A 13,896-nucleotide genomic window follows, 5' to 3' on the forward strand; every position below is an offset into this window, starting at 1 on the left:
TGTGTGCAGGCTGCTGCTTGGGTTCTTGTCTGCTCTTTCCATGTGACACAGTGACCTACATACCTGTCCTTGCTGGGAATGAGCCGTATCCTGGTTTATCTGACCCTCCCTTTCCAAGGGTGATAAAGAGAGATCTTTAATTATCTGGTGGTTTCCACCCACCAGTCCCCAAGATAAATGTGGTGCTGCCCTCCATCCTTGTTTGTTTTTATAACAAACTGGCTAATGTCTAGGGTTTCCATCCGGGCATCTCTGTGGAGTCTTAGATCTTAATCCATCCACAATCATAACTAATTTGATTTGTTTGTAGAAGAAAGCTGCCTGTGGTTTGACTTTCTGCAGAAGAGTTAACAAAGAAACAAAACAAAACAAAAAGTAAAACAACCACCAAAACAAAACAAAACAACAAACAAAAAAAAAGAGTAGGGGTTGAGGAAGGCATAGGAACAAATTACATAAATGAAGAAAAAGCAAACTGCATCACAGCTTGCCCTGTTGCACGATAGGTACAGGCATTGCTTAAACTTGCACTGTAGGTTTTGCATGAATAAGAAAATCAATGGCCTACATGATGCCTAATATTCCTCTGCCCTTGTAGGTTAGTTATGCAGAGAATAAGTAGCATTGCTGCAATGAGACACACTAACTTATGCCTGACTTCTGCTTCTAGTACCATTGCTCCAGTAAAACTCAGAATGTAGAATGCTTCTTCTCTTGAGAACAGCTTGTAAGTGCTATATTATTTTTGCAAGCAGCACTGATGACTTGGTAAACATAAATAAAAACATAAGTCACCAGGGAAACCCAGACTCAAGAGGGTAACTCATTTTAGACCCAAGAGTTAAACTCAGGATAGCAATATACATATCCACCGACAACTGAGGGACTGTGCCTATCATACTGCTGGTACACAGGTGCTGCCTGCTGCTGTCCCTGTGTCCTTGGCTATGGGACATCTGCTACAGCTGCCTAAATTAGGTTCAGATGACCAAAAAGTAAGCTTTAGCCAAAGAAACTGCACCCCTGTGAGCACTCCAACACTGCCTAAAATGCCACCACATCAAGAACGAAAAATACTGCATACAGCTCATTTAGCAAGGTCTGTAGTTCACATACGTTTTCTGTTTGTTGCCTCAACCTTCCCCCCGGCTGGAGGTGAGCAGTGGGCACCCAGCTGTGCCCAGTTATGCTCAGAGACAGGGAGGGGCAGGTTGGAGTTTAAAAACAGAGCAAGAGGGCAGCTGTTTGCTTTGGCTTGGAGATAGGGCTCTGGTTTTGTGCTCTCCTTTGATTTTTATTTTTTTTTTTCTTTTACCAGTCCTGGAGGTTCTGAGACTGTTTCTAGCTTATTCTACACTAATTCTGTACTGATGGTACACCACTGGCCCTTGTTTCATTAAGGTAAGGGAACTGTGAGCTCTGTTCCCTGTAACAGAAAGGGTCAGTCTGAGTTTGCTTCCTGCTGTCTCTGTTTCCCTTTTTGATGGATACCAGCGTCAGACACTGAGCCTCAGTGTAAACCAAGCCCTGCTGAGCATCAGAGACCTACTTGAAACCATGAAATTTAGAAAAGGGCTATAATGATACCATCTTTTTGAGCTGTTTTTAGGAGTCTTGAAGAACACTGGTTTTTAAACAAATTTTGATTTAATGCATTTAGGACCTCTGTGATTCATGGTGTCTATAAATACCATTTAAGTGCACAATAGAATTTTTAACATGCCATTTTCAGGAGGGGGTGAGCCAGGGTTGCTGCCTTGCTCCTGCAGCAGCTTCTCTTGGCTATGGGGTGACCCTCTGGGGTGGCATGTCCTCAGCACCAGGGTCATATGGTTGGAGGGCTCCTCAGCATCCCCTCCCCCCTTGTTTTGGCAAACTTGTTATCCAAGGAACATGCTGGGCAACTGAGGCTCACTGAGGGCTACTGGAGAGGCCATCAGGGTATTTCTGTGCTCAGAGGACAACTCCAAGTCATGGAGAAAATAACCCAGAGGGTAGCACAAGCAAATGGGACAAGTGCCTTCAAGCAGATAGTCATGGGAGGCACAAAACAGGATAGGGACAGTGAGGAAGAGGTCAAATCTTGATGGTGCTATTAATAATATTAATGCTTTTCTTGGGGAAGGAGGGAGAAAGCATTTGATAAAAATCTGATTGCATGTTTCTATATTTAAGAAGGGAAGTTTTTTTGATGCTGAAGAGGGAAAAAAATAGCGGTTTACTGTATTAAAATTGGCAAGTGCTTAGAGTAATCTAGTGATTAAAGCAGTCTTTTCCTAGTACGCTTGTAAATCATAAATTCCCACTGCAGAATGGCTCCTGTGGCATTTTGCCCATTAACCTTTATGTGCTTTGGTCTCGCTTTGACTCCAGAAGTTCAGGCTGTTCCCTGGCTTGTTTAGCTGCTGCTGTTAACAAAACACTTGCCATTTGAAATACACAGTGCTTAGCATCCGTGTATTTCTTAGCCTTCAGGTCTCTGAGCACATGCAATATTGATGCCTTGTGGATCATAGGAGAAACCTGGCTCATTAGTGAGGAGATATTAAATAAACATCCCCCAAGAAAGCAAACAAGCTTAGCCATTACGAGGACTATTTTTCAGCCTGAGCTGTGCTAGCAGAGGCATAGGAAATGAGAGCTTAGTGAGCTGGAGAGAGGAAAGAGGAATCAGGCTGTGCTCACGTGCAGCCAAGATGTGCATCCCCTACCTGCCTTGCAGACTGGCACAGCAGTCAGCCCTGGGGTGCAGCTGGGAGGAGTGGGGACCTGCTCTTCCTCCTGCCCTGCCTTTCCCAGCACCACGTGCTGAGGATGGGGCTGCAGAAAACCTTCCTGCCTGATGGCTGGGAACAAGCAGGCATAAAGCACAGCCTTTCCTCAAGGCACTGCAACCATGATGGCTCATGTGTGCACAAGTCCATCCTCACTCCTACTGGTCTCATCCAAGCTCTGTCTTTGGCTTACACCTTTTCTTTTCTTTTCTTCACCTTTTAAGAGTATAATGTATGTTTACCTTTCTCCTTCCTTCCTATAGGCGGTTCTGAGGCCAGTGGCAGAAACCACTAGTTAAGATAAAAATACCTGGAGATCAAAAACTTACCACAAGCATTAAGAATTCTTAAATAGACTGGATATGTATTTTGCAAGCCACGTGACATTTATTATTTATAACTAATGATTATCTGACAGTTAAGAAATATGAAAGGCAATTTGCTCCCCGTGTTCAGGCACTCATGAGTTCACATGAGTCAATCTCAGTCTGAAGTCTAAAAAAGGTCACTTTGCAATCTGTAAGCAGCTTTAAAGCCTTCACAGGCCTTAAAGCATCAGGCTTAGCCAGTTGGGAAAAAACTCTCCTGGAACAAGGTAGCTCTGACAGGAAAGAGCTGGTAAGAGCCAGCTCCTGCTCTTGATGCAGGTAGAGGAAGAGCAGCAGGTTTTCTTGAAGCAAAGCATACATGTCTGATCTGTTACTGTTTCAGCTAATAGTTCTCATATTTATTTATTCCAGGCTCATCTTCACTTGACAAATGGAAAGCATGACATTGCCTTATGGATGTGTGAAACAATCAAACCTGTGAGTAGTCCTAGCTCCACAAAACCTTGTACTCTGTCCTGTCTCTGTCATTGTGGCCTACACTTCCTACCATTCTGCCACCAGCATCTGTTTGCAGCTACTCTTCACTCAGCCAAAACATGCTACAGAAGTTCTTTAAATTTGGGTTTTCTTTCCATCCAAACCTCCAGTACCCACCCATGCAGAAAGGTGACAGCCCAGACTTCTCCTGTAACACAGAAAATGCCAGAAACACATTGAGATGTCTCTCAACACACTTTAATTCACTTTCCCTTCCCCATACTGAAAAGTGCAAGCATTTCACTTTTGTACAGAAGGTGCCTGAAAACACAGAGTCCCTCACCAGGACCAGCTGCCCTGTGGAGAATGTGGGCAGACACCCCTTTGTTTGCAAACAATGCAAAAAGTTACTGTCTCCTGACTTCCCACAGCAGCAGCTCTCCACCTGCTTGTGTCTGAATTTACAAAATAAGCATCCTCTTGCTCCATTTGGTTTGAGGCAGCAGGAGTGTTTCCATGAGATGCTCAGCTGGAAGATGAGCCCCAGGCCAAGGCTGGGTGAATGGCAAGTCATGGGGCAAAGCTGGAGGCACATCAGTCTCCCTGGATCTCACTTGGATCCAGGGTGAAAAAGCTCATCCCTGCTCATTTGGTATAACCACTTTTGCTTATACATCTCCCACTAGCTCCCTTCAAGTGGAGTTTCCCCCTTGCTGCCTTGCATATATGAGATGATTTGGGACAAAACACCTCCCTCCTGGCTGCCCATCCCTCCTTTAAATGCCTTGCCTGGTTGCAAAGCTGGTGCCAGCTGTCAGCATTGTACTGTGACTAATGTTCATTTTCTTGCACAATAGAATGCTCAGCTTCTTATTACCTACCTTTGGCCTTTCTGCCATCTTCTCATTTTCCCATTCCTTTCATACATCCATTGCAAGTGATTAGCTCTCAGAAGCAGGAATTGCTAGTCTGGTTTCCTTAGGAAATAGGGAGATCATGTTCTGTACATCCTCAGGTAACTGTTGAACACACCAATTGATTTAATTTGGCTGCTGGAGAGTGGGCTCAAAGCTAATTGAATTCCTGCAGGTTTTGTGCAAGCAGGCAGCCAGCTGGAGCAGAGAGGAACCCTGGAGTCACAAGCCAGAAAGAAAAGTAGCAGATATATTTCATTATAGTAGATACCAAAAAGTTCATAAGGGAGATATAGTAGTTAGGCACCAAAAAAAGTGCCTCAGTTTGTACCTCCAAATAATCATGAGAGACAAACCCAGAAGAAACCTGGACTCTTCTGGTGTTTATTAAGTTCCTTTTAGGTTGTTTGTACTGTGATAGGGACAACAGTTTTAGATCCCTGAAAGGGATTTTTAATGTGTTATTATAGATCACAAAAAAACTAACTGTAATCATACTGATAAAGGCAGACAAAGGCAATTTAATCCCCAAAGGTTCATCTGGCAACTGCAGGGCACATAATCTCACCCCATAATTTTGGGGGTTTTTTGCTGGCAGGGGATTCTCAGCACTCACCCACTCCATTCCCCTTCCATGGACAACCTTAAAATTAGTCAGATGATATGTAGACATGTGTAATCCCACAAGAAATGAGCTGGCTTGGAAATGGCAAGTGCAGCATCTAAACCTGGCTCCAGGTTTCCAGCTCCTTACTGCTTACACAGCAGAGGTGGTAAGGACAGTACTGAAATCAGTGTGATGTTTTGTATGGTGACACATGCCTGTCCAGAAATGGGCAAAAGGGAGGATTTAACAACAGATTGTCTCTTTTTTTTTTTTTTTTTTTTTTTTTTTTTTTTTTTTTTTTTTTTTTTTCCCTGTAAAAAAGCATTTTTCCATTGTTGGGTAATTCCATAAAAAATGAAAAGGAATAAAAATGAAAAGGCTTGTGCAGCAGTTTGGCTGACAGGTTTCATGCAGTAGTGCTGTGTTACAGAGATAAACATCAGTGCTTAGCTTACAGATTGTCTCAACACCTGGAAGGCTGTTATAGAGACAGGTTTAATAATTAATTGCTATTTCTCTGAGACAATGTACTCTGGATCTCTTAAGGTGCATATTGCACACCAGGTAACAGGAGGAGTAGGCAAAAGAGACAAAAGCATTAGAAAAGATAAAAAGACTGAGATCAAATGACATTATTCCTCATGTCATGGTGGAAATGTGTCTGTACTCAGCTGATCCTGCATAGAGGTTACCTGGAGGTGTTTTGATATACTTGAGGTCAAAATACTTGTATTCCAAAGTTGCTTTTAAGTAAATGAATCTCGCACAGCTGGTGGCAGGAAAGAAGATGGAAACAGATAAATTCCTTGATATGACTGTGTTGGGTTTAAATCATGTCACCATGCACAGCTGAAGATATTGAGGAGTTGTTTTATAACCAGAAAAATATGATACCTGGAAATGATGTTGAAAGGTCCCTACAGGATATGTTTTCTGTATGTAATATATATTTTTCTCATCTATGTTTAGCAGTATATTTTTCTGTGCAGGCTATAAACCTAGAGAAATTAAATGCTACAGTGAAAGGAGAAGTAAAGAAAAATATTAATCTGCTGAGCTCCTTAGTGACCGTGACCCAAACCACAGACCTGGACTGTATTCTGGCAGCAGAGGAGCACTAACACTCATTTCTATCTGTGCCTCAGGCACCTCCCCAAGTTAGTTGCCATCACTTGCCATGTACTGGGGGCCTGTGTGTTAACACAAGGGCACTGACAACAAAAGTAATGGCAGGTGATGGCACAGAGCTGCATGTTCTGGGAGCAGTGACACTCCAGCACAGAGGGTAATCTTATCACACAAGCTTATTTGACCAAATGTGTATGTTTACTGATGTGAACATTCTCATCTTAATGAAATTGATGAAATGAGGGAATTTATGATCACATCTAAGATATCTACAAGGACAGGACTAACTGCTGATGGCTGCTGTGCTGGGTTTAGGCTGCCAGTGATCAGTGTGTCTTTTGTCATTGAGCAAATCCTGTTGACATCCTGGGCAAGATGCAAATCCTCTCTCCCCAGGTTTTTATTGCTGAGGAGGATCTTGGTTTCAGTGAGTCAGATAGTGTTCTTCTGTGAACATGTCGGCTCAGATTGCTTTGAAAAATATGTTTCCTTATGAATTGAAGCTGGCTCTCGAGCTTCCTTGGTAAGCACAGTGCACAAATTGAAATAGTAATCATGAATCTGTGTAGTTAAACCACTTGTACAGATGGGTCTGATGCTGTTGGTTGCATTTTCCCATTGCCACTGCAAAAGGAAGGAGCTCCTGAGCTGGAACAGGGGTTTTATAGAGGAAATTATTTGGGTTTGCAACGGCCTCTCTAAGAGACAGTTGCTGAGGAATAGCTCTGTTGGCAAACTTCCTCTTGGCTTCTGTCCAGATCCTCACAGTATAAGTCATCCTAAGCCAATTGAAGGGTACTTTTATACTACCTGAGTTTCTTACCCTGTGTTTTATCATAATTTCTGGTAATTTTCATCTGCTAATTGCAAAGAAAAGCTATCCTAGGCTGAAACACAGCATTTATCAAACAAGTTTATAGATCTGTTTTCATAAGACTTTTGAACTAATTCATTTTGCCTGGCATAGAGATTTTAAAATATGTAATGGCAAGCTGTATGTGAAGAAGCAGTAGAAGCAAGATTGAAATGTGTTTGTAGAGATGAGGGTCACTCTCTTGATTTCAAAAAGCAGCAAATAAGTTGTGTGATTTCATAATGTCTGAGGTTTTAAGCAAGTTCTGGAATGTGCAATTATGAAAATGCAATGAAAATTTGTAAAAATTGAACCATTTAAATTTTGGTTCCATCTCAATAAACAGATTTTTTCTATCTCTCCCTTAGCTAAAAGGGTTGGCACTCTTACTACCCACCACTATTCTAGCACTAGTGATAACATTCAGCATTTGTTGAGTACTTTACATATTTCCCCTGTTGGAAAAATATCAGCTCATTAAATCTTCCAATATTTCTGCAGTAAGAGCAGTCATTAGAATTGGCTTTACTTTATGGGCAAGAATAAGGGAGAATGGAGAGTTTAAGTGACCTAACCATGGCAAATTAGTGGCAAAATCTAGACGGTGCTCTTGATTTCTGTATATCCTCTAAAGGCTTAGGAAAATTACATTCCTTATTCATTCAGCTGAATAGCTGAATAATCTTGAGTTTTCCCTCTTAAAAAAAAAAAAAAAAAGAGGACTGGTGTGGACTTGGATCTCATAGGCAGTGAGATTTCAGGTTTCTAGAACTGTTTTTTTTTTTTCATTATAACTCTTTGACACTAACTGTGAGGCACTGGAAGAATGTTAAGGCTGTTGAGTTTTCATGTCTAACTTTGCTAACTCTTGAATGCAGTAGTAGATGCACACCAGAAGGAGTTCTGTGTCTTTGCACATCAGTGTTTGTAAAGCACACCATTCCAGATGGAGCAGTGGGGGCAGTCACACACAGTGTGTGTGCTGTGCTGAGAGGTGCTAACAGCATGGGAAGGGGAGTATGGACCTCCTCAGTCCTGGCAAACCAACCCCTCTACACTGAGCCTCGTGGGTGGGAGGGCTTAGGGCAAACCAGCTTTGTGTTCATTCACAGCCCTCACCATTCATGCCAGAGTTGTGATGTACATGTGCTTGGGAGGTGGCTTTAGTAGGTGCCAGACTCAAAGCAAAGGCTGGGTTGGATTTTCTGTGTTGTCACTCATCTGACTCAGCCACTGGCACTGACTGCACATCTCCTTTCCCAAATCACAGCTGCCCTGTGGGCTCCTTCTTACATCCTGAAACAACTGGTAACTACATTAAAACAAAAGCTGTTTCAAAGTGTGAGGGCAACCTTTTCCAGCTACCCAGCTTAATGCTTTCTGTGAAACATGAACTGCAAAAGTCTGATTGCCACTCCAAGGCCATTGCATGTCAAGGCCCATGCAATTATTCACTTTTTACTTGGTTGTTACTGAATAAGAAAGGACCCTCTTTAGAATTTCATTTCCTCTTTGGAGTTTTCTAGGAACTGGAGGTTGGGTGAATATTTTATTGGGACAATAAATTCCAAAGGAAAGACTATGCCATTGCTCAACAAAACTGCTTTCTGAGATGACAGCACAATAAATTGCAGGTGTACAGAAAATTCCTAAATGCAATCAGCTGACTCATGGTGCTGGGTGGATGGAATAAGAGCTGTGGCGAAGGGTTAGGTCAGTGAAGTCATGTGGAAACTTTACCACTGCCTTAAGTCAGCACTGGGTGATCTACTTTTGAAGAACAGTTAAAACTAAAAGCTCACAGTGAAAAAAAATTCTTTTGTCAAAGGCAGCTACTCTGTGTGGTTTTCACAAAGAACTCTTCCAATCTACCATATCTAAAAAAGTTTACCTCGCATAATAAAGCCATTAACCTGTTAAGATTTTCATTGTTTTAGTGAGAGGACCAGGGGGAATGGCTTTGAACTGAAAGAGGGCAGATTTAGATTAGATTTTAGGAAGAAACTATTTACTGTGAGGGTGAGGAGGCACTGGAACAAGTTGCCCAGAGAAGCTATGGATGCCCAACCCCTGAAGTGTTCAAAGTAAGGTTGGATGAGGCTCTGAGCAACTTGGCTCAGTGAAAGTGTCCCTGCCCATGGCAGGGGGTCTGGAACTTAATGATCTTTAAGGTCCCTCCAAAACCAAACCATTCTGTGATTCAGACTTGAATAACAGTCAGTGTCTGAGGCTTCAAAGAAAAGAAAGGAAAAAGGTTTTTAAAAAGCAAAAAAAAAAAGATAACACAAGAGATCCCAAACGTTTGTTACTTGTGTAATAGGGACAGAAAAAATCTGTTCTGACCTTTGATTTTCTGCTTCCAATTTGAAGATTTGCTTTTCCCTGCATTTGTGACCAAAATGCATGCATTCTTGCATAATAAGATTCTGTAGGCTCTTCTGTTGCTTTTCAGTGCCCTGTACCCCAGCAGCCAGGTATTGATGGTGTATTTCATCAGGGATGCAATGGGGGCTGTAAACTGCTGGGCTTGGGAGCTGCTCCATAGAAGAGGAGCAGGAGCTGGAGAAAGTAATCACATTATGTCCTGCTGCATTTATCCCTTGTCATACATTAATTCATGGATATTAAGTACAGCAGGGACTGTTATGATCATCTATACTGAACTTCTGCTTATGTTGTATAATTTAACCTTTTTTCCTGCATTGGACCAAACAACCTGTGACTGCACAAGTATGTATTTTTAGAAACACCATTAATCCTGATATAATCACTTCATTTCATCAAGAATTCTGAAAAAAAAACCATAGCCAAACAAACCACCAAAAAAAAAAAAAAAAAAAAACCAAAAAAACAAACAAAACAAACAGCTTTGGAAAGCTATGAATGGGATTTTACTAAATGTAACCAGGTCATAATTAGTGTGCCCAGGGTGATGCTACAAGTTCTTAGCTAAGTCCAGGGAACAGAACCAGGTGAGCACACTCCCAGCCTGTGCTATTAAAAAACTTCTTCCACTCCAATAATTTCAAATCAAATTTAAATACACATTTTCTTAAACCATTGGGTGTTGGTTCCATTAAGTGCTCCTGTATGTGAGGCTTCACTGTGGGGTCTCTCACTGTTCTGGACTGTGTTCTAAGGTGAAAAGATGCTCTTTAGAGGACTGACAGCCAATGTAAGACTAGGGCTCAGAAATGCTTTACTGGTTTTGTTGTCCTTTAGGTGGCTGAACAACTAAGTAGCTGTGCTGCAGTTGTCTGTAACACGAGGCATTTTGGATGTGAAGAGGCAGGGGACACAGCTGCTGGCTTCTAGGCTTGACCCCCTAGCTTGTACTATTTATATTTCTGAAAGCATTAACCATCATAAGGCCAGCTGAATGCAGGGCAGGTACTGATCAGTAAACAGAAATCTATTGGAACACTTAATCAAGCAGATTTCCAGGTTTCTTAAGCAAATGCATCATAATTTAGCTCATTATGCTTTCTAATCAAATGTAAATAAACAGACGCACTCCTCTCTGTCCTTTTAAGGGGATATAGTGTGTGTTCTTAAGAATTTGGGCCACAGGTTTTGAAGAGAAAATCTGCTTAGTGGCCTAGATATTCATAAAGCTGCTAGCAAATACAAAGAGAGAGGGGTGAATGACAGATGTGCAGATGCTGTTAGGAGGAATTGTTACAGGCAGGAGAGTTGTTTGTCACTGAGTGTGCTTCCCTTTCATTTCATAGGGACTGAATGCATTTATTCTGAAGTCCAAGTAACAAGTGTTACAGGGTGAAGGTCTTTGATACCACAGCTAACAAGAAAAGGAAGGGGGAAGGAAAGCAAGAAAGAGGTATCAAAGTCTCCATGCATTTATTACAATCCTAGTTTGAGAACCACTGAGCTGGAGCCTTCCCTATCTCTGCCAGTGAAGTCTCCTTGACAAAGCTACAGAAGCAGCTTATGTTATTTTATGTTTTATGTTATGTTATGGTTCTGGGCACTTAGTTTCTCAGACATGGAGGCAGTTTTGGTGTCTTAAGGCAGGGATAGTAATCCAGCACTTTAACAAAACAAACAAACAAAAAAAAATAAACCCTAATCAGTCAATCAAAAAACCCCACCACAACCTAAAGCAAACTAACAAAAACCTAACCAACCAAAATCACCACAAAAAAAAAAAAAAAAAGAAAAACCCAAACCAAAACAAAACCAAAAAAACCCCCAAAACAAAACACTCGAAGAAACCCCCCAAAAGCCCCAAACAACTGAATTTATGATTTTACTAATTTAATTATTGGTTAAAAGTCTTTGGCCAAAGCACCAGTTGAGGCACTCATTTTAAACTCCAAATGTTTTTCACACTTATGGGTTTGAGACTAGACTAGCTCACCATATTTTATATATGAACACGGTTCTTTAATTAATTTTTTAACCTCACTGTTGGCAACATTGAAATATCTATTATTTCTTTATGCCAGCATTATCTTCTGGTGGTGATACTGGCATAGTTCTTCCAGAGTCTTTGAGTGTTTATTGCAGAGAAACCTGTTCTCAACCATTTTTTTCCTTCTTGGCTTCTTTATGGTTACTTACTAGGTTAAATCAGAAGAGAAAAAACCTTTCCCATACTTAGTGGGCTTGGATGAGCCATAAATTTAGACTCAAGTCATGATTTCAATGTACTGGGAGTGAGGACTGATATGGGCTAGAGACTGAGTCACGTTTCCTTTACCTGCATTAATAGTGACAGTAACGTAGAGAACACTACTGAAAAAATAAACATTAAGTCATCATGCAAAATGTATGTATCCCTATGAAATAACTCAGTCACATCAGGCTGTATGAAATGGGGTTTTTTTCAGAAACTGCCTCCAGTATAAAGAATTCACTGTATTTGTCTGATTACAATTCTCTCCAGGAGCAAGTAATTTATTGTATTGTAAATCTGGCCACCTACCAGCAGTGAAAGTCTGTGCTTAGAGGAGCCCAGATTTCCAAAGGACTAAAAAGCTGAGCTGGCATGCTAGTTCTGACTAGGGTAGAGTATTGGCCTTCCTTGGAATTGGACCATATGATCAAATTTTATCATTGTCTCATCTGATGAAGCAATATATAGCACAAAGATTGTGAAGTGAGTATATTTAGTAATTTGACAAGCTGCAAATGTATTGTAGGATTTGATCCAAACCTCACTGTAATCCATGGAGAGGAATGATTTCTCAAATATAGTTTGAATGAGAGAGGGAGAAATAAAAACAGTGGAGAACTTCAGGAAAAGAAGAGCAAAGCCAAAAAACAGAATAAAGTAATGGGCTAACCAGCACTATGTCACAGCTGTCCCCCTTTAATCCCTATGTATGGTGGACACTGCTTATATTATTTTTTATGTATTCTCTATGGCAAGGCCATAGCTAGGAGCTTACCTGTTTCTGGAAGAGAAGCTCCCTGCACTTGACCAGCTGGGTGTAAGGTTCTCCTGTCTGCACTAAAAGAAAGATTTGCCTTGCCCCCACCTCAGACTTTCCTTGACAGGCAAATGGTAATGCCTCTGCCTCTTCTCTCTTCAGGCCTGCCCCCATCTCTCCCCTCCCAGGATTGTAGGCTCTGCATTTGTCTGCTGTTCTGCCACAAAACCTCTCTTTTGTTCTCTTCACATTGATGATTCAGACATGGATCAGAAACAGAAACCAACCACTTTCTCTAGGAGTTCAGAACTAAACATCATCATTAATGAAAAAAATAACTTCCTTGAAGGAGATTGAATAAAAATTAATGTGAAGGCTTATCTGATAAAGTACCTTTTTTCTTTATGGAATTACTCTTCAAGTCTTTGCATGTTCTCAATTTGCCTTTCTTTCAAGTTGAAATTCACTCTAGGTAAAATAATTTTAACCTCTGGTACAATCACCAAACTTTTACTTCACTGAACTTTCTTCCTTGAAGCCAAAGTTGGTTTTGTGTTTCAGTCCAGTTTATTTACAGCTACAGTCAAATGCACCAGATCTTCTTAAAGTACACAAAACATTTATTTGGTCCACTGTGAAGCCAGAGTCATTAATGGTCATAGAATTGCTCATTGACAAGATGAGTAAATCCCCCTTCAGGAAGTCAGGCTGCTGAGCCATTGGAAAAATGGGGTAATCAGCAACAGAAGTTTGGGGAGGCTGTGTGTGATCTGCAATTTGATGTTGAAGTCAGTAGATCAGTAGGTCCCTGTGTCTCTCCCTGAAAGAAATATTTCTCTGCTGAAAAAAGAACCAAGTAAATGATGAAAAACTGCGTATTGCTGTGTCTGGGGTGAGATGCTTTGGGGTTTTATTTTATGTTTTGTGAATTAAGGCAGGTGAGGAGTCATGTGGCACCACATAAATATGAAATGGCAGCTGCAGAGATGGAAAAGGGGCATGGGAACATCTCATTTAGGAATACCAAAGGGTAAATATAGTGCTGTTTTGCCAGGCTGACCTGTGGAGCCCAGGTTGATAGCAGTGCAGACCACGAGCCAGCCACGAGGCACAACCCCCACGTCGGGTTTGTGGTCACCCCACACTCTCCATGAGGAGATGCAAACCTTCCACTTGCCCAGGCTCTTTCCCCAGCTTGTCTTTGGGTGCCCTACAGCACTGAAAGCACAGCCACACCTCTGTGGGTGCCACAAACAGGGAATTTGGCCAGCAGCCTCATTCAGGTGGGTTTTGTGTCCCCTCCTCTCGTCCACACCAGAGCAGAGCTGAGCCACTGGGGCTCGCATCCAGAAACTCAGGGCAGGGAAACATGGGGTTATATATTCATGTTTGGAGGAGTTTGGGGTTTTTATAATCTGTTG

General features: G+C 41.6%; 1 long non-coding RNA gene across 1 annotated transcript; it reads right to left on the reverse strand.

The window, feature by feature from the left end:
- Window positions 1-3,387: 3,387 nt before the first annotated feature.
- On the reverse strand, window positions 3,388-13,291 carry LOC306798141. The gene is made up of 3 exons (XR_013773285.1): window positions 12,869-13,291; window positions 4,462-4,710; window positions 3,388-3,788 (listed from the first exon to the last, which is right to left on the reverse strand). It is a non-coding gene; the product is annotated as an uncharacterized lncRNA (long non-coding RNA).
- Between the last annotated feature and the right edge of the window lie 605 nt (window positions 13,292-13,896).

This window comes from Erithacus rubecula (assembly GCF_903797595.1).
Source record: "Erithacus rubecula genome assembly, chromosome: 2".
Classification (NCBI taxonomy): Eukaryota; Metazoa; Chordata; class Aves; order Passeriformes; family Muscicapidae; genus Erithacus; species Erithacus rubecula.